This window comes from Anser brachyrhynchus, assembly GCF_964034855.1.
Source record: "Anser brachyrhynchus genome assembly, chromosome: 8".
NCBI lineage: Eukaryota > Metazoa > Chordata > Aves > Anseriformes > Anatidae > Anser > Anser brachyrhynchus.
This window is the reverse complement of record NC_137702.1, coordinates 18,423,687-18,442,572: the sequence shown is the minus strand read 5'-3', so window position 1 is coordinate 18,442,572 and position 18,886 is coordinate 18,423,687. Positions and strand designations below refer to the sequence as shown.

General features: G+C 36.5%; 2 long non-coding RNA genes across 6 annotated transcripts in view; both read left to right on the top strand.

The window, feature by feature from the left end:
- Positions 1-18,886, top strand: part of LOC308199437 — a 282,512-nt gene that overhangs the window by 85,992 nt on the left and 177,634 nt on the right. The window lies entirely within an intron of this gene.
- The window catches only part of LOC308199430, a 75,221-nt gene that overhangs the window by 38,785 nt on the left and 17,550 nt on the right, over positions 1-18,886 (top strand). For all 5 annotated transcript variants that reach the window (XR_013954636.1, XR_013954637.1, XR_013954638.1 and 2 more), the window contains exon 3: positions 7,108-7,163. This is a non-coding gene — a long non-coding RNA (uncharacterized lncRNA). The remainder of the gene's footprint in view (positions 1-7,107; positions 7,164-18,886) is intronic.

The window sequence follows — 18,886 nt, the reverse complement described above, 5'->3', positions numbered from 1 at the left end:
CTGAGTGAAGAATTTCCTCCTAACCTCTAATCTAAGTCTCCCCTCTTTCAGTTTAAAGCCATTCTCCCTTGTCCTGTCATTATCTGACTGAGCAAAGAGTTGTTCTCCATCATTTTTATAAGTCCCCTTCGAGTACTGAAAGGTCACAGTGAGGTCTCCCTGGAGCCTTCACTTCTCCAGGCCAAACAGCCCCAGCTCTCTCAGCCTTTCTTCCAAAACGAGATGCTACAGCCCCTTGAGCATCTTTGTGGCCCTCCTCTGGACCATTTTAACAGACTCACATCCTTCTTATGCTGGGGGCCCCAGACCTGGATGCAGGACTCCAGGTGGCGCCTCACAAGGGCAGAATAGAGGAGGACAACCACATCCCTCAGCCTGCTGGTCACACCTCTCTTGATGCAGTCCAGGACACAGTTGGCCTTCTGGGCTGCAAGCGTGCACTGCTACCTCATGTTGAGCTTTTCTTCCACCAGAACCCCCAAGTCCTTCTCTGCAGTGCTGCTCTCAGTGAGTTCGTCTCACAGCCTGTGCTCTCTTGTGCTCAAGCTTGTCTAGGCACTGTTGGGTAGCATCTCTTCCTTCCGTTGTACCAACTATACCACTCAGCTTGGTGTCATCTGCAAACTTGCTGAGGATGCACTTGATCTCACTGTCTGTGTCACTGGTTAAGATATTAATCAAGACAGACCCATAAGGGACAGCACTTGTCATTGGCCTCCACCTGGACATGGAACCATTGACCACCACTCTCTGGGTGTAGCCTTCAAGCCAATTCCTTATGCACTGAATGGTCCACCCTTCAAATTTATCTCTCTCCAATTTGGAGACCAGGATGTCAGGTGGGACCATGTCATCAGACATACATCTCATAACAAATCATGAACTTACAGATTTAATTGTTTTGGGCCTGTAAATAGTCTTTTTTTTTTTTTTCCTGTTAGGTTAATCTGACTCAAAATGGTACTGCTATTTGAGAAATCCATCTCAGAAATCCATATTTTGCAAGAGAAGGAACCAGGGCACAATGCAGACATTTGTGGGCTAACTTTTTCTGCTTTTGTCTCCCACCCACTATTTGGAACAGGCAGAATACTTAAGGGACAAGTGAATATACACTTGAAGAGATGTTTTTAGAATAAAGCCACATAATACCATAATACATAGCAAATCTGTCACACAAAGTGAAAAAAAAAAACAAGGCTCTGTAGGCATTTGACTTGTACAAAATAGACTTGTAGCCATTGTTTGATTAGACAAACAAACAAAAAAAGAAATTATTGGAGTGAAAATTTAAATTTAAATAACATCATCTCCTAGCGTTTTTTCTTTATGTTAGATCCACCTCTCCACTGACCTGCTATAATGCAACATTGCTCCTCTAAACATAACCTTTCCTTATATGAAGCACTTCAAAGAAGAGATTACAGCCTGGCATTCACAGCTGTCTATGGTTTTCTTGTTAAGCAGATAGCAAAGTACTTCCTTTATTGCAGGGTCAGTAGGTTCAAGTCTTGTCACTTTTGAGAGAGGTCTTCCATATCTATAGTCCATAGCTTTGAGTTCATGATATAGAAATGACATTTAGAAATTAAGCTGAATGTCTGTCTCTATTTCTTCTTAACCTGTTAAATTTTTTAGTGACTCAGTGTGAGGAGGGCTCCTCAGTGAAAAGTCTTTTCAGTATGTGCAGTGTACAGTACAGTATGTGCATGTATACTGTATCACCAGTAATTCAAAGGTCCGGTGTTTTGGTCTGTCGAATACAGATCTTGTGATATGCTTTGAAAGCTCGCTAGGCATTGATCCCTAAGCTAATTGTATTTAAATTGCCTTATTGCAGTACATATCATTTTCTTAGCTTTTGCAGACAAGAACCTCTTTTTCTTGTAGCATAAATATTACTGAGACTTTCACCTGTAACCTTTTTGTACTTTCTCATCTTGGCAGTTTTAATAAACTTAAAATATAGAGAAGACTACATTTCCTTTTATCAAGGAAATAACATATTATTTCCTAATGTATGTTGTTCCTTTCTTTTTCTTGCTCTTAGATGACTACGTTTTCAATCTTTGTTATTTGAATATGGATGAGCGAACTTTGCACGAGATTTTTTTTTTTTTTACTGCCAAAAAGAAAACCAGCAGCAGGAAGTGGTGTGTGAGTCACGGGAAATGGTCAGGGTAGGAGAACACTTCAGTCCCATCAGAATGGAGTCCTGGCGAAATCCATTAGTCCCGTTACATTAACTTAGCCACTGGCACCTGGATAACCCCTTATGTATAGATTTAATACTAAACTTCGTTGAAAATTCTGATGCAAATAAATGGTTTGTGCATGTGTGCATTTTGTACCTGTTCCCCCACACTCCTTGAAAAAACAAATAGGAGATCATCAATAAGCAATATGGTATTTACCAGTTAAAATCAAACTGTTGTTGGGATAGCCTGAAGCTCACCAAATTTCTTCTGTTTCTCTTGTGAAATGATATAGAAATTTCAGACTATATTTTAGTGGGCAGGCTTCTTCGATGAAGTATAAAATTGAAATCAGTGCCAATTAGAAAGGAGAAAGGATGTAAAGGCATACAAAATTTTGAAATGAACATGCTGGAGTGGGAGAAGAAGATTGGCCTGGTATTCTCTCTGCAAATTCTCTCATCCTCTCTGCAAAAGTCATTTGCAAAGTTATTACACTCATATGAAACACAGATTGTGAAGTGCTGAGATATTAATAGTGGGGGCTATAATAGTTAGCATGGGGAAGTTTGCACTATCACAGCTTGTGATATAATGGGAGAAATTTTTTATCCTTGAAATTGTCAGTTGTAACGAGATATGCATCTTACATCCCTACTAGGAGGGAAAATAGGAAAAAAAAAAAAGTCAATAAATAGATCTTACACCTTTCACTGGTAGCTTGTTTAAAAAAGTTTGTTTAAAATAATTTTGAAAAATTCATTTTGAGAAAAGATTAAAGATCAACTCAAGCACTTTTGCAGAGGCTAAGGCACTACACTGGAATAGTCTTACCTTACACAGGCAGGCACTTAGCAAGGAAATGAGATATATTGGGATCAACAGAGCTCCAACAAGCAGAAAGAACCACAAAATTATGTTGTTAAAATGACAGCTAAAATGGGAACTGGTACATTACCTGTTACAAACATTTTCATCTTCTGCTCTTATTAAAAAGTTCACTACAAGAATAAAACATTAATATTTTAATGCCTATTCAGAAGATAACTTTTTAAAATTTGCTTTCCTTTGGACTTTTATTATTATTTTTTAAAATTATACAAATAATGAATGACTACACTAAATACATATATTTTAAGTATATCTCCTGGCAGGTACTTTAGATTTCTACTGCTTTTTTTTTTTTTTTTTTTTCTGTTGTTGTTGTACATCTCATGCAATATTAGATATTAGTGGTTAGGTCACTTTGCCTGGTTTCTCATGATCTTTATCCTATAAGTAGTACTATATCATATCATATACTATCAATAATGTAAAGAATTTTACTCTACATATATGTGCTTGAGACTATACATCTTATTTATGTATGAGAAACCTGCCTTGTAAAAGCTGAAGAAAACTGGGGTGTCAAAAAATAATCATCCAGTTCAGTTAAACATGTCAATGTTTCTGTTTAGGAGGAGCCAATCTGACACAAAATGGTTTATTTTTATTTTTCCTATTCCTTTCATGCAGAAGCACTGGGAGGAAAACAGATATTTCCCTGTGAAAATTGCAGCCATGTGGAAACCATATTTTCAGTTGAAATGTAGCTTGGTTCCTAGGAGCTGAAGTCAGTTAGGTTATCTGAATAACAGCTAATCCCATTAAACACAAGGACATGACAAGGATCAGAAGAACAAGGACAGGAAGCATAATTACAGCTCAAGCCACTGACTGGGTCAGTCAGAGAGCTATCCAAGGTGAAGGATTTTCCTGTAGTCCTGAAGTGAGATGAATTCAAGGAAAGAAATTTTCTCCACAGAACAGCATACAAAATAAAAAGACTTATAACCTACAGAGGCATAAGACGTATAGGATGCTAAGGAAGAGTAGTTGGGGATAGTGCAAAGTTTGTTATTCAAGGCATTCAGAGGATTGTTGAGATGTAAAAGATTTCATATAGGATGCTTAAAGGAAGGCCCAGAAGCAGGAAGAGAGGGATCATAATCGATTGGGGAGGGCAAGTGTGGGAAAATAAAGGGAAAAAAGGGATAAAGGGGCCAGTTGTTCATAAGAAAGTGCTGCTTGACTGAGCCCTGTGCCTGATCACCACAGTCAATTAAATATTCTCATTATATCCTATTTCCAACTGTCTTCTGCATGTGTATGCTCCCTGTTCTGGACCTTTGGGTCTGAATGCCAGCAGACTCTATGTAGGATGAGGCGATGAGCAGGGAAGTCTCAAGGTGGTCACAGGATAGAAGGACTGTAGGAGTAATGAAGCTGCTCATCTCATCATTGAAGGCTACCAGGTTGTTTAAGCACAATATCCACTTCATAAATTCATGGTGACTACTTTCCTTCTCCTTCATATGTTTAAAAATGGTTTCCAGCTGTATCACCTTCCTGGGATTTGAAGTGAGGCTGATCAGTCTGCAGTTGCCTGAATTCTCCTTCTTGAAGATAGGGGTGACTTTTTTTTTTTTTTTTCAGTCCTCCTCTGATTGCTGTAACCTTTTAATGGATTTATGAAAATTAAATGTAGATAATTGTTAGTAGCACCCAGATAGAACTGCAGAAACTTAGAAACCTTTTTCATTGTTAAACATTGTAAAGTTATCTAAATCTAACAAACTCACTAATTTAGGGTGAACTAATTAAGTTCTACCCAGCAGGAAATTGTTAGACACCAGGTCCTTCCACTTACGGATGTGACCTGTCTTTCTTTTTGTCCCTTTCACTCTTTTTAGAGTGATGTTTTCATAATTATTCCATTATTCTTTTCTATTTTGAGTAATGAACCCAAATAAGAAATAAGGACTTAGTTCAATTACCTAAGCTATTGCTGTCAGAGAATGAAGCCAAGATTACAAAATTCTATCGCTTCTAATGGAAGGGAAGAGAAACCTCTTAAATGCCCTTGTTGGAATTTTTAGTGTGATGTACAAAGACTGTTCTAACAATAACAGCTTAGTAAACGAAAGCAATAAATGAACAGATTCAGGGCTAAGCCTCCTGAAAATAATAAAATATATGAAATAGCACTGTTTAGAAATATTAAAAAAGAAACACATACTGTGGTGAAAAGGGTAGCCACTGTTACATGTAACTTCTATTATTAAGTTTGGGAAAGATCCACATACCTGGTTTTGCTGAAGGATACAGTGCTTGGTCATACTATAACTCAGCCCTGGCCAAGCCCAAGTTGTTTTTGTCCCCTCTCAATTAAGAATGGCTCTGGAGCTTCTCCTGGCTCTTCAAAGAGCTTTGTCCAGTTTCTTAAGACAACAGGTTGTGTCTGGTGGTTCTCAGCCACATTAAAATTTTGTTGTGTAGCCCATGGGCTCAGGCAAATTGTCCACTATGAAGAAAACATTAAATAATTATAAAACACTTCTGTAGAAAAAGTCATCTAAATTGTTCATAGTCCTTGAAATGCTGAATTGCAACATATATCTATTTTAAAATATTGCATTCTTAAGATTAGCAGTACTATCTGTGCACACACTAACGCATTTTGCACAAGGTGAATATATCTTTTTTTTTTTAAACCTATCACCACTGCTATGAGTAGCTGTGAATTATTTGTTCTGTCTTGCAAAATTATTTGCATTATATTTTCTAATGATGGCTGTCTGTTAGCAAGTATGCAAAACAGAAGCTGTAGCATATGTCCTGGTAAATGAAATAGGCTGTCAGAGATGGCTAGAAGAGCTAGCCCAAGGTATTTGTTGAGGTATCTATCCCATGCCAGAAGTGGCTGAGGCACTTCAGGAAAAAATCTTTTCAGAAAGAGAGAACATAACTTATCCTTAGATCTTGTAATGAAGTTGCCTCTAAGTGAGAGGAAAGGTATGGATTCTGCTTCAAGGCTCAGGCAGATATTCAGTTTTCTTCATAAGCAGTTTGTTTTTCTCCTTCTGTGAGTCCTGACTGCTTTGGTAGATGATCCAATAGTAACAGTATGTGGCAGTTGTTCCACCCAACTCCTGCCTGCTCATCTGCTGCTGAAGAAGCAGCTGTGCCTTGCATTGGCTTGTGCAGCAGCTAATTCCAGGGGTGGAAAGCATCGCAGCAGCGTGTAATTGCTAACACAACAATAGAGTTATTCTTCTTTTCCATTAGCACTTGCAGCTTCATGCTCCCTTTCTAATCCCTTTGTTGCACCAGCCCGTCTCTTTGTCACTGTCCCTGCAATTATAGAAGTTATTGATATTATTATGCTGGTGCAGGAGATAAGCTAGACTGCCACACAAAGAAATTCCAAAATGTAGGTGAAACATGATGATCTAATGCAAGGGAAAAATAAAATACATGCAGAGAATTAAACAAATATAGTCAGTCAAATATAGTCAGTATAATAAATGTGATCAGCCTAACACCGTAAAAATACAACCAGCCTGTAAATAGTTGTTAAGTATACTGATTAAGTAAACCTTTAATGTACATCACTTCAGCTTGTCAAATTCCTAATGGTATAAATCCATCATGTTACTCCTCCTCCAAGCTCACTGGGACAACTAGGAATTTATAGAGTAATTAAAATGCATCTCATTATACTTAACCATCTTTTTTTTTTTTTTCTAAATATATATAAGGCACTGATATTTATTGCATAATTTCCTTAATCCCTTTTTCAGCAGATATTGTCCACTAAGTATCAGGTATTCTTTCTTATTCCATTATACCTGTTTTAGGATTATAGTAGAGTATCTGGAGGAAAAAGAATTGATCATAAATGTGGACCTGATTTACAGATAGAAGGATGCTTTTGAATTCATGTTATTGTGTTTGACAGCTTCTAGCTTCCCTGGGCATTAGTAATAGAAAGCCATTGACAAGAGACATTCAACAGCAAAACAGTAAGCTGGCCAATAAAGTAGACATAATTGCACTAAATCTTTTTTTTTTTTTTTTTTTTTTTTTTCAGATCAAGAATCTTTCCTGAGGATGGGCTTTCAGCTCCTGAAGATGGTGAGCAGGAATGTAAGTACATAGATCAGCCCTTTGGGAAAGAGCTTTAATTAGACATTGCCATGGACTGAGGCAGGATGTTAGCCTGTGAAACCTTTTCCAAATGGTAATGGGACAGAGAGGGTCAATAAGAACAAGGATTTGGGAGGGAATGGTTATTAAAAAAATAGTATGCAGCAAGAGGAAATGTTAACAAGTCAGTAACTGTTATCAATAGACATCAAAACTCTGTTTTCCTCCTGACAAAGTGGAAGGGTCCCTTCTAAGGTCCCCTCTAAGGTCCCCAAGTGTACTGAGCACGTGTGCTTTAGATGAAAGGTGTTCTGTAAAAAATGAACTGCAGTTATGCTGTTACAGATCATTTTGTAATGTGCAGATATGCAGGGATCTGATTAAGGGTTGCCTTGCCAGCTTAGATTTTAAATCTTTGCTGGAATGTCATTAATTATCTGTTTATCTATAACAGAGTAGGAGGATGATGTCTCTGAATAGCATGCTGAATTCAGAATTATTATCTGAGAAAACAATACCTGTCTTGCAAAGTTCATAATAGGCAGAATGTGAGTCATGTTTGCAGTTAACAGTTCTGCATTTAAAAAGAACCTTTTGTTTGTGTGTCAGCTCCCTTGTTTCTACACTATCCTTCCAGAGACAAAAGAACAAATGTCATCCTGTAAACAATGGGAGAGTACAAAACCCATATAACTTGGTAGTCAGAGCTTTAGCATAAATAATGAGGTTTTCAAGTTACTACAACTCAGAAATTCAAGGGCATGTCAAAAGGAAGCAGCATGTTTTCCATTAATCTTATCGACACTTAGTTATTACACTTTCTTTGAAAGGAGGCTGATATTTCAAATAATAAAACTTAATGAGAGAGTCATTCCTCTGCTCAGTCATAAAATATGTTAATGTGATCAACAAGTTTCTGACACATCATTGGCTGGGGAACATGGGGACTGAAGAGGAGAAAGAAAAAGAATTTCAAGAGCAGGTTTCTGTAGGGAATAATTTATCCATATGTCTATTTGGCTTGTGACATAATTCATCGTTAGGGAAGTCAGGTATGTTATGTTACACCTACAGTCGAGACAGACTGAGACATTTTACTAGAAGCAGGAGACAGAAGAAATACTATAGGCCAACAAAGTCTGTTTATTACTTTTCATTCTGGAGTTCACTGTTCTCTTCAGACTCTCTGAGGACACATATTTTCTTGGGTATATTATAAATGCCCTGTACAGATCAGTAGGATTGTAATACTGTTAAAGCTTCCCATAGAAGGGTGAAATAAATGCTTTCAGTGAACACTTGACAAATCATGACTTTGCTGGAAGAATCCTCTACAGTTTGGAGGACATCTTCAAAGCCCAGCAACTACTTATGCTCAGCTTTAATTCACCTTCATAACGCAGCTGCAAACATGTTATGTGCCTTGAAATACATGGTTTGGTAATCTAACTACAGCTGATATTGTTATGGTTAAAATATCTATGTTTTGTACTTTATGGTTAAGCCATGTGTAGAGGTAACCTGAGATGTATTTCTTATTAGACTACTTCTGAAATTGTTTAATCATACTGCAGGACACAAATACCTGATGTTTAGAGATTTATTAACTGCTTATAGCAAAAACTAGACATTGAAACTGAAATATTAAATGGGAGACTTTTATCAAGCATTTAAATTTCTGGATCACATATTTGTGAAAACATTAATTTTTTCATACATTCATATATTTAAAACCCATTGAGTGAATTCTGAGCGTCTACATATTGTAATGGTTTGTTTTTACTAGGTGCATACTGTTTGTCACAGTCTTGGAAGAAGAAAATGCATGTCAAGCAAGATAACTGACACAGAATAATGAGACCTCAGACTAGAAAAAACACATTCTCCCCTTTCCTTCTGTTTCTCTCCTCTCCCTTCCTCCTTCTCGCAGCTGTCACTTAAACTATTGATTATAATAAGGTATTATGTTTCATCACATTTGACCAAACATTCAAATAAAGCAGAATTGGTTGGACTTGATACTTGGGGACATGGTTTAGTGGGTGACATTGGTGGTAGGGTGATGGTTGGACCAGATGACCCTGGAGGTCTTTTCCAACCCTAATGATTCTATGAGTCTATGAATTCAAGAGGTTTTATGAAATTGTAGAGGTTGTCCAATCCATACAAAGATTTTGTGCTGATACAAAGGAATGCTGCTTTTTCATTATTATTATTCTTTTAATTCCAACACCTCAGTGATTCCTTTACATGGTGTTTTATCTTAATTTATCCTGTAATGTCTATCTTTTCATGGAGTGATACTCTATTAAATATGTTAATAATATTTCAGACATCAAAATAGCGCACAATGCACAGCTGGAAAGGGAAAGTAAAATTTCTCAGGGAAAGTTAGAGCAGTCATTATAGAATAAAAGTCATATTAAACAGTTTTCCTCCTTGTGTAAAATAAACCTATAAAACAGGATAAAACAGAACAGGATTCATCTGATATCTTACTATGACTTTGTTGTGAAAAAATCAATAATTGTAAGTAACACAGAATCACAGAATGGTCAAAGTTGAAAGAGACCCCTGGAGGTCATTTTGTCCAACCCCATGCCCAGGAACATGTCCTTTTTTCATGGCTTTTGAAGATCTTCAAGGAGGAAGAATCTACCACTTCTCTGAGCAACCTGTTCCATTGTTCAGTCACCTGCAGAGTTGTCTCTTATGTTGCATGTCTCTTTGGTACTAGGGAGCCCAGAACTGGGAACAGTATTCCTGGTGTGACCTTCCCAGTGCTAAGTAGAAAGGAAGGATCCCATCCATTGACATGCTAACAACAGTCATCCTAATGCAGCCCAGGATACCTGAAGAGATCAGTGATCAGTGGCCTTCCTTTATTTATTTATTTATTTGTTTGTTTGGTTGGTTGGTTGGTTTGTTTTGGTTTGGTTTTTGTTTGTTTGTTTCTTTCTTTCTTTCTCCAAACCACAACATGGATGACCAGTATAGAACTGTACAAATGAGAAACAAGTATCCTATTTACATTTCCTGTTGTGTAATGGGAATATATGTAATCAAATCTGAATTTGGCACAAGATTCATTTACCTCATCAATGGAAGTAACAATATATGCCTTATACTAATAAAGAACAGAGAAGTTGAAAAAAACAGTAACCAATTCTACAGTGTAAATACCACCCCATTACTGAATATAAGGGTCAGAAATATGTACTCTGTAGGAATCTTTCACTACTAAACCTGGGATGTTCCCAGTGGAGAGCTAGAAATGTGTTTTCAGACTCTTACAAATGTCCAGAGAATGTTCCTGTTCTCTTACACCTTCACTTTATATAAAATCCTAAAAAATGAAGTCGCTCCTAGCTTGCATGTGAATTTACACCAAAATGTTTCAAACAATTCCATACACCCTTAAGTACGAACTGAGCTGAGTTAGTTTGAACTCAGGGGAATGGTTCAAATGCTTAAAATTAACTTTGCTCATTTGCAGATTTGACTATTTGGTATATTGACTCATTCTCATTTATGACTGATTTTTTTAATGGTGCACATTTCAGTGACACTTCCAGAAATGCAAATATTATCTCCATTTTATGACATCGTTTCTTGTTCAGCCATGTGTTACCTCAGAATATCTTTCCCCCTCAGCAAAAATCAATAGTAAAATAATTTTAAATATTTGGTAAATAAAGGAGACCCTAAAAATAAAATTAAAATAAATAAAGACCATCCTTTTACATCTATATGACTTTATTTAGTTAAAAAACACAGTTCTGGTTAAAAAATTAAATACTATATCTCTCATTTAGATACAGTATATAAGGAGATGTAGCCAACCAAATAATAAGGCCATAAAAATGGAAGTGACAAAATAATGGTCTTGTTTTGTTCTCCATCTTCCCTCTTCAAAATAAATAATCTCAGGCAACAGAACAAGGAGATAAACATAGAATACAGTTCAAATTGAAATGAGAGATAAAGAAAATATTTACTTCCTAAAATATTCTCACCTGAATAGCAGTCAAAAAATGGGCTTTCAAGATGATATTGACTGAAATATTTAGCTGATTTATTCTGTCATCACACTTCCTTACTGTGCACGCAGAATTTGGTGTTCACTAAGTTAGTAATATTTTCTGATCTTTCAGATAATGTTAACTAATCTTTCCATGAACTGTAGAAGCCATAAGTCTTGCTAGATGTAATAAACACACTATCCAAAGCAAGAACCTTGAATTTACTTTACTTTAGACTGCTGTTAGCCTAACAATCTTGCAGTTGTACTTTTTTGTTCTTGTTGAATTTGGCATAACTAGAAGTTAATGTATTAGTGAAGATCATCTCACACACACAAAAAGGCAGCCATCACTAGGGGAGAATGTGCCATCCAGCATTTGTGGCTTAAGGTATATTGGGTTTACAAAAGAAGGTTTTGGTAGAGGGGGCTTCAGCCTTCATCATCGGCGTTGAAGACAGAGGCTCTGCTTTGTCTATGTCCTTGTTTGTGAGGTTTGTGACCAACACAACCGAGAAGGGTTGTACTAGTTATTCCACCATCTGCAGCAACCTTTCATCTCTCAGGTAATAGAGACTATGGGAGGGAAGAGAACAAGAAATGGGACTGAACTATTTCTTCTTCCTGAGCTCAGAAAATTCAGAGAGGCATTCTAGAAAGTAGCAGGAAGCACCCATCGGATGGTCCTCAAAATTCTCTATGAGAAATTAGGGTATGTTAAAGATGTTAGGAGAATGGTGCCCCACAAAGGCACTTTGAGCACCTGAACTAAAATCCACTTCTGGGAAGCATTTTTCTTTGTTCACATTTTAAGCCTAGAAAGAGTAAGCTCCCTCCTCCACACGCTATTCTTGCAATAATAAAGTATTCTGAGCAGAGCAGCAAAGCATACATACCCTGTGTATTTAAAAAATGTCTTCCATTGGTCTGCTAAAACCAAGTTTAAGACTGTTCATTTATGAAAGCTGTGAGACCTTTTTTCATGATGTTCTAATTTGTAACAATCTATTAAGTTGCACCACCGGCTCTGTTGTGTGCTTAGGCACAAATTGCTGAGAGAAAATGTTTTAGTGCATTTCATTTCCATGTATTCAGTTGCAATATATTTACAGTTCTGTGAATTGTGATGTAGATGTAAATAAGTTTCCCCCTTGTATGTAAGCACTTTGTGGTATATTTCTGTGCTGATTGAAAGTAAATGGATAGCAACATTACAGTGCTGTGAATCATAATTTGTGCCTGGCTTCTTGGATCATCAATTTCAAAATATATCAGAACATATTGTTATAGAATAAACAGTACAACTCAGTTTGAGTCTTTCTTGCTCTCCCGGGAGCTGAAAGTACTGCAAAGTGCTCCGGAATTCATTCAGTTGCCTCCCTTTAGAGAAGCTAATAAACTGAGGTTCCTTCTCCCTGTCTCTGGGATTAGGCTAAATCCAATTGCATCTTTCCAAACAAATACAGCTGCTGGTTAAACATCCTTTCTGATGTATGAAAAAAGTAAGAGAGTGGAATTCTTCATGTCTTATCAAATCCTGTTAAAACACAGGTGCCTTCAAGGTCTCTAATCTTATATCCTTACACATATAGAAAACTCCCATAAAAGCCAGAAGCCAATTTCTGACACATAATGTGGACCCCTCCCCCTCCCCCTTTCTAATGGAATCAGTGTGAAGGTCATTTTAATCACTAAACGAAGAGCAACAAAAATGATAATTCAATTGATCTGTCTTTGTCATCTCTAAGTATTTGCATTACCGACTTTCTTTTCAGATTAAGTTAAATCAAGATCATCCCTGGTCAATCTTGTTGACATACAGTCCTCTTCTAATCATATTTAATGAAAATTGCATGGATATCAAAATCATTTATAAGAAACAGGAGAAAAAAATGAACCTTTCTCACCAAGGACAAAGCATGACTTATCTAGAATGCATTGACTACATCACATATAAAAATCACAATCTTATTTTTTAAATTTATTTTGGCTTTGCAGGGGACATAATGAATGAAATCAGGGAGGTGCACAAAATTGACTGCAGATGTCACATAAATTTACAAGAAGGACAAGAAGGAGCATTGGGGGAAGCACAAGCCTCTCAGCTTCACCTTAATCTCTGGGAAGGCTATGGAGTGCATCCTCCTTAAGTCTCCTCTTCTTCATGTGTTTCCAGGCCCGTACTGAACTGTTCAAGACGGGGAAGAGCCAGCATGGATATTAAAAGAGCAAACTAAGCATGGTTGACCTGATTGCTTTCTGTGGTGAATCAAGTGGACATGTAGACAAGGAAAAAGCAGTGGATGATTTTTACATTGGTTTTAGCAAGGTCTGTGACAGAGTCCCCAAGAAATGCTTCCCACCAAACCAGTGAATATCGACAGGATAAGGGCATGATAAGGTGCCTGGAAAATGGACTGGAAAACTGGACTCAAAGGGTGGTGATCCGTGATACAAAGTGCAGCCAGTGGCAGCCCTCAGGTATCAGTACGGATGATCTTTATTAGTGGTGATAGGACAAAGCACTCTCACAGCAAGTTTGTAGACAATGTCACACTCAGATATGCCCAGATATTCTGCAGGGACCTCAAGAACATCAAGAGACCTCAACAGGACTGAGAAATGGGTTAAGAGAACCCTCATAACCCAGGGTAAATGCCTCAAGTTTAGATAACCTCATGTATTAGTACAGGCCCCAGGGCAAATGGCTGGAAAACAGTTGTGCAGAAAAAGCCTCGAGAATCGTTATGCACTATGAGGTGACCAAGTGTCTGAAGTATGCCCTTGCAGTAGCAAGTCAAGCACTCTTCTGGTTGTATTAAGAGCTGTGTAGCCAATAGTTCAAGGGGAGGGACTCTTCCTCTCCATTTGGCCCTTGTAAGACTGTGTCTGAAGTACTGTATCCACTTTTGGGTATGCAGTATAAGACAGATTTGGGCATACTAGAGCAAAGCCATTAATACTTAGGGGGCTGGCCAAAGTGATATAAAAAGATAGGCTGAGAGAAATTGGTCTTTTCAGTCTGAAGATGTGAAGATTTGGGGTAGACCTTAGTGCTGTCCACAGCTACCTGATGGCAGGGTGTAGAGTAGATAGAGGCATACTCTTCTCATGTGCAAAGCAATAAGAACAATTGTCAACAGAAACAAGCTGGAACATGGGAAATTCTGATTAGATGTAAGGAAAAATGCTTGCCGTGTGGTTTGCCTAACACTTGGCACAGTTTTATCAGATATGTTTTGGGATTTGCATTCTTGAAGATAGATAACCAAAACTCAACTGGAAAAGGCCCTGAATAGCCTGCTGTAACTGTACCTGTTTTAACTGAGAGATTGGACTAGATGACCTCTGAAGATCCCCTCCAACCTATAATATTACTCTATGTCTCCAGTGTATGGCAGCATACTTGCTAAGTGTTATGTTTTTATCCTGGATAGAGGAGAAAAGAAAGCAGAGGAGGAAATTTGTTATAAGTCACATGTGCTTGGGTTACCAGTTCTTTGACATTACCTTTCAATCATTAGCCAGAGGCCATTATTTCTGCTTGTCTGAGTACCCTTGATGTGTATAAGAAAAAAAGGATAAAGTGTCTAAAATGTTTTTCCAACAAGAAAATTTGACGATAGAATGTCTCCTCAAACTGTCCTTGTCCTGTTTTCTCTCTCCTGTGAAGTTCCTAAATTCCCTTATTTTCTGTTTTAAAAAAGCTATAACTTTCCAGTATTCATTCAAATTAAATGAATGAATTATCTGTTGGTAAGTTGTACCTTGTGAAGCTATTGCAAGATGGTAAAAAGGAGGAAGATTTTATCTTTTCTCCTTTCTTATATGATTCAAAGCAGTGTAGGAACACTTGCATAACAACAGTAGCAAAGTCATACTTAGATGAGAGAGGGCAAAGGCACTGGAACAGAGAAGAAAAACGAACTGCATCTATATCTGAAACAACAGCTGAAAAAAAGTTTTCAAAGGAAAGGTAAATTCACAAATATTTTGTAAACTTTCTCTAAGATTGATTTCAAACCTTGAAAGTGTCTAACTTTGATATTCTGCCAACTTCAATCTGTCTTTTACTTTTCCAAGCAACTGCCTGTACTGGTATCATATTCTCCATCCTTGGAAAATGTTAACCCTATTTGCAGAATAAAAAGGAAAATCTAAAGTTAAAAGCTCTTCTCTCTTGATCTGCACAAACACCTTGAAAGCTGTTGACCTGTTTGGATTAAAGTATATGTCTACAGCATGTTAAAATTACACATCTGGCATTTGTTATGAGAATGTTTCAGGAGACTTGATTAACTTCAAATGACAGCTTTGAATCTTTGCTTAATGGGAAGTTGATGGTAAATTAATCTCTTTAAACCTGACAGAAACTATCAAAAATGTAAGTTAGCAGAAGTTTTTACACCTGTATTTTACTATGTTGTCTGAATGTGTGTGGAGGAGCTTGTGTAGCAACTGGTCTCATTTTGTTTTATGTCAGTTTCTAAGATTAAGTATCTATTTACTGATGACTGTAAGTATTCTAATATTTTACCTCTATGCACAAAACCATTGTCCCCAGTGCCGTGGAAGGATAGGAAGCTTCTCAGGAGCATTATGTTCCTTTTACTAAACATACATATATGTATAATAAAGTACACACTGGTTTGTCATGGCTCCAAGTGGGGTTCTGTAATCCCCATGGCCAGTTTTTTACACTGAGTTCATTGACACAGAGCTATTATGGACACGTTTACTGTAGCATGGAGGACAGGTATGCACAAAGAAGCAGAACTTGAACCCAGTGAAAAGCTAAAAAAGATTTTATCTTCTTCCAATATCTTACCGTTTTCTCAGACTTTAACATACTGCCAGTCTGTGTTTCTTTGATTCCTAGCATATATATTTTACTGCAGATTGGTAAAACATCCTCAAAACAGTCTTAGAGCTGTCTGCTCTAAAACCATCACCAAAGGAATCACCAGGTAGATTTGGAGCTTGTAAAATTACTTTATTTCAGTATTTTATTATTATTATTTTCAGTTTAATATATTATGAGACAGAGTAGAAGTGAAGACCTTGCTGGGTCTTCAGATTTTCCATTTTTCTTCTGCCTTTTAACTACCCTACAGACACATGTGATAGCTATACAAAAAGACATCACCTATGAAGCTGGTTCCCCTCCATGGGAATATGCAGAGTGCTCTGGTGAATACCTGTATACTAATAAATTACACAACTAACACAGTGTTAAAGGAATAGTCCATAATGTCTTGAGGCCAAGAATGATTCTTTCATCCTGATATGGCAATAATAGGTACTTGTAGATAAGTAACATTCATGGTGACAAAACATGTACCTAAGAAGTATTAATTTGAAAAATATCCGTTAATCAGGAGTTAAGGAATTTTTATTAAATTGTATTGTAAATCTATGAAGCAGGGAGATTAACAGTTTTCTGTTAAGTCAAATACAGGGTTTAATAAAAGTTCACATGAAATTCATGCCATTTCCCACTGTAGCATAACCACCATCCCACTCCAAGAAACAGTAACAAGACTAATGTGACAAGTTCCAGTATTTTAAATACAATTTAAGCTTAAATTTAAACTCAGTCCCTTATATTTTCATTATTGATTTCATAATCTTATTTATTAAATTCACTGAGAAATAAGTTAGTGGTTTCTATGTGTATTCCCATGAAGATGATACACTGATCAGAGTTAATTATACAAGTGAACAAAAAATTAATAATACCATTCCAAAACTCCTAAATCTCAAAATTGTTTTGGACTTATTGCAAATACTTCACATTTCAACAAAGATGAGCATAGAAAAGAGGCCATCACACTGTTTCTTTTGGTATATTTTCAAGTGCTTTTGTCTAGTCTTGTATTTTTGTTTGCAAGCACAGACTTGTAGGATAAGCACAAGCAGTATTAACACATGCTTCATGTATTTTTGAAAGCATGTAAGTACTAAATTCCAGGTGCCTTCATCACTTCCAAACTCATCTATCAATCATAATTTTTTCTCTGTACTTTCTTCCTAAACAACTATGAAGTGCTTTCCTGCCAAGATGAATGCAAAAGAGGGTGGAGTGGGTTCGCAAGTGTATAGCCATTCTTTAAATTATACTGACATCTGTGCTTAAACACTCAGCAGTTTCATTTCTGAAAGTATTATGACAGAAAAATGCTCCCACCTTTATTTCTCTTCTGTACACAGCTAAGTCTCTCACACAAAATGCTTTTCAGAAACTGTATATATCAATTATTTTATCCTTGATGGGAAGAATAGCTAGCAATAACTTATCTTATAAAATAGCAGAGAATGCCATTAAAGAGTAACGTTAAAATGTGATATAGTTTTGTAGCTGGAAAACAATAAGTATAAGAAATATTAAGGGAATGTGTTCTCTTTTTTTTTTTTTATTTCTATGCCAGCGAGTCAGAAGTTTTCACCACCACTGGCAAGAAAGAATAGATCATTTTTGTATTTTTCAAGGTAGTCGGAGCAAAACTGAAGCTGTAGAAATACAGAGATCAAAATCACAAACAAATTTCACAGTTTTTGATATTTTGCAAATTGACTTATTTTTAATTTTGCATTAAAATTTTGTCAAATGTTTCAGTTGTCAAAAATGTCTGAATCCTTTTATAACATGAGGAAAAAAAAAAGGATTACATTTAAAATGAGTTGCTAAAAATACCAACTGTAGATAAAACCATTTGTTCACATGTATAGGTAAGTCTATTTTCATCTTGTCTCTGCTGTGTAACCTAACACTTCTTTTTATCTGTGTAACCAAGTTTTTTATAGTTGCCATGAGGAACATATGACAAAGTGCTTTGGGAATTGGAGAAAGAAACCATCCAGCAGACATTCTTTGTCTATCAACAGTACAGAAGTGTTTGCAGTATAGTAGGTAGAAATGTGTAAACACAGCTGAGATAGCTGGAAGAGATTTCACATTGTGCTTCTATATCTGTAGAATAAATCTGGCATTATGAGTTTGGCATACCTTGTGCTATTTTACATCTGTAGCTCTAAGATTAGAAACCACGCAATTATGGAATGATTGCTTTTCTGCTAGGGAGAGAGTGGGAGACTGTTCAGAAATTACCAAGAAGGTTGAAGGAAGGAAAGGGAAGAGGGAGAGGGGAGGAAAAGTTGTTACATTTCCATTTTGCTTTAATATAAAATTCTGCTGGAGTACATAAATTGGCAAATACTTGCACTTCTTTATTAGTACAAATGCTTGTTGTCTGTTTTAATATATTAGGACACCAATAAATCTGGTATAGCTAGTCTCTGCTTAGATTGATGTAAAAAACAGGAATACACTACCTCACTCCTGTATACTGTAATTCAATGGCTTTTCAAAGTTATTTATGTATGACTGCATGGGAAAAAAATAACAAAAACAAGAAAAGAATTGCAGGTCTTTTTTTTTTTTTTCCCTCCTTTTTTTCAGCTATTTGCAAAGGAAGCTAACGATGGAATACTACAATCTTTTCCAGAAATGTTGTTCTGACTGTAAAAGAACTGTTTCTTTAAATAGCCCATGGATATATCTTTACTCTAATCATAAATAATTGTTTTTCATTCTGTACTTCCTAAGTATATGTATATATATTTTATGTATGTGTAAATTATGCAAAGAAATAGGTACCATAAATGAAATGCATATGTAGGATCCAGGTGTCAATAAATATAT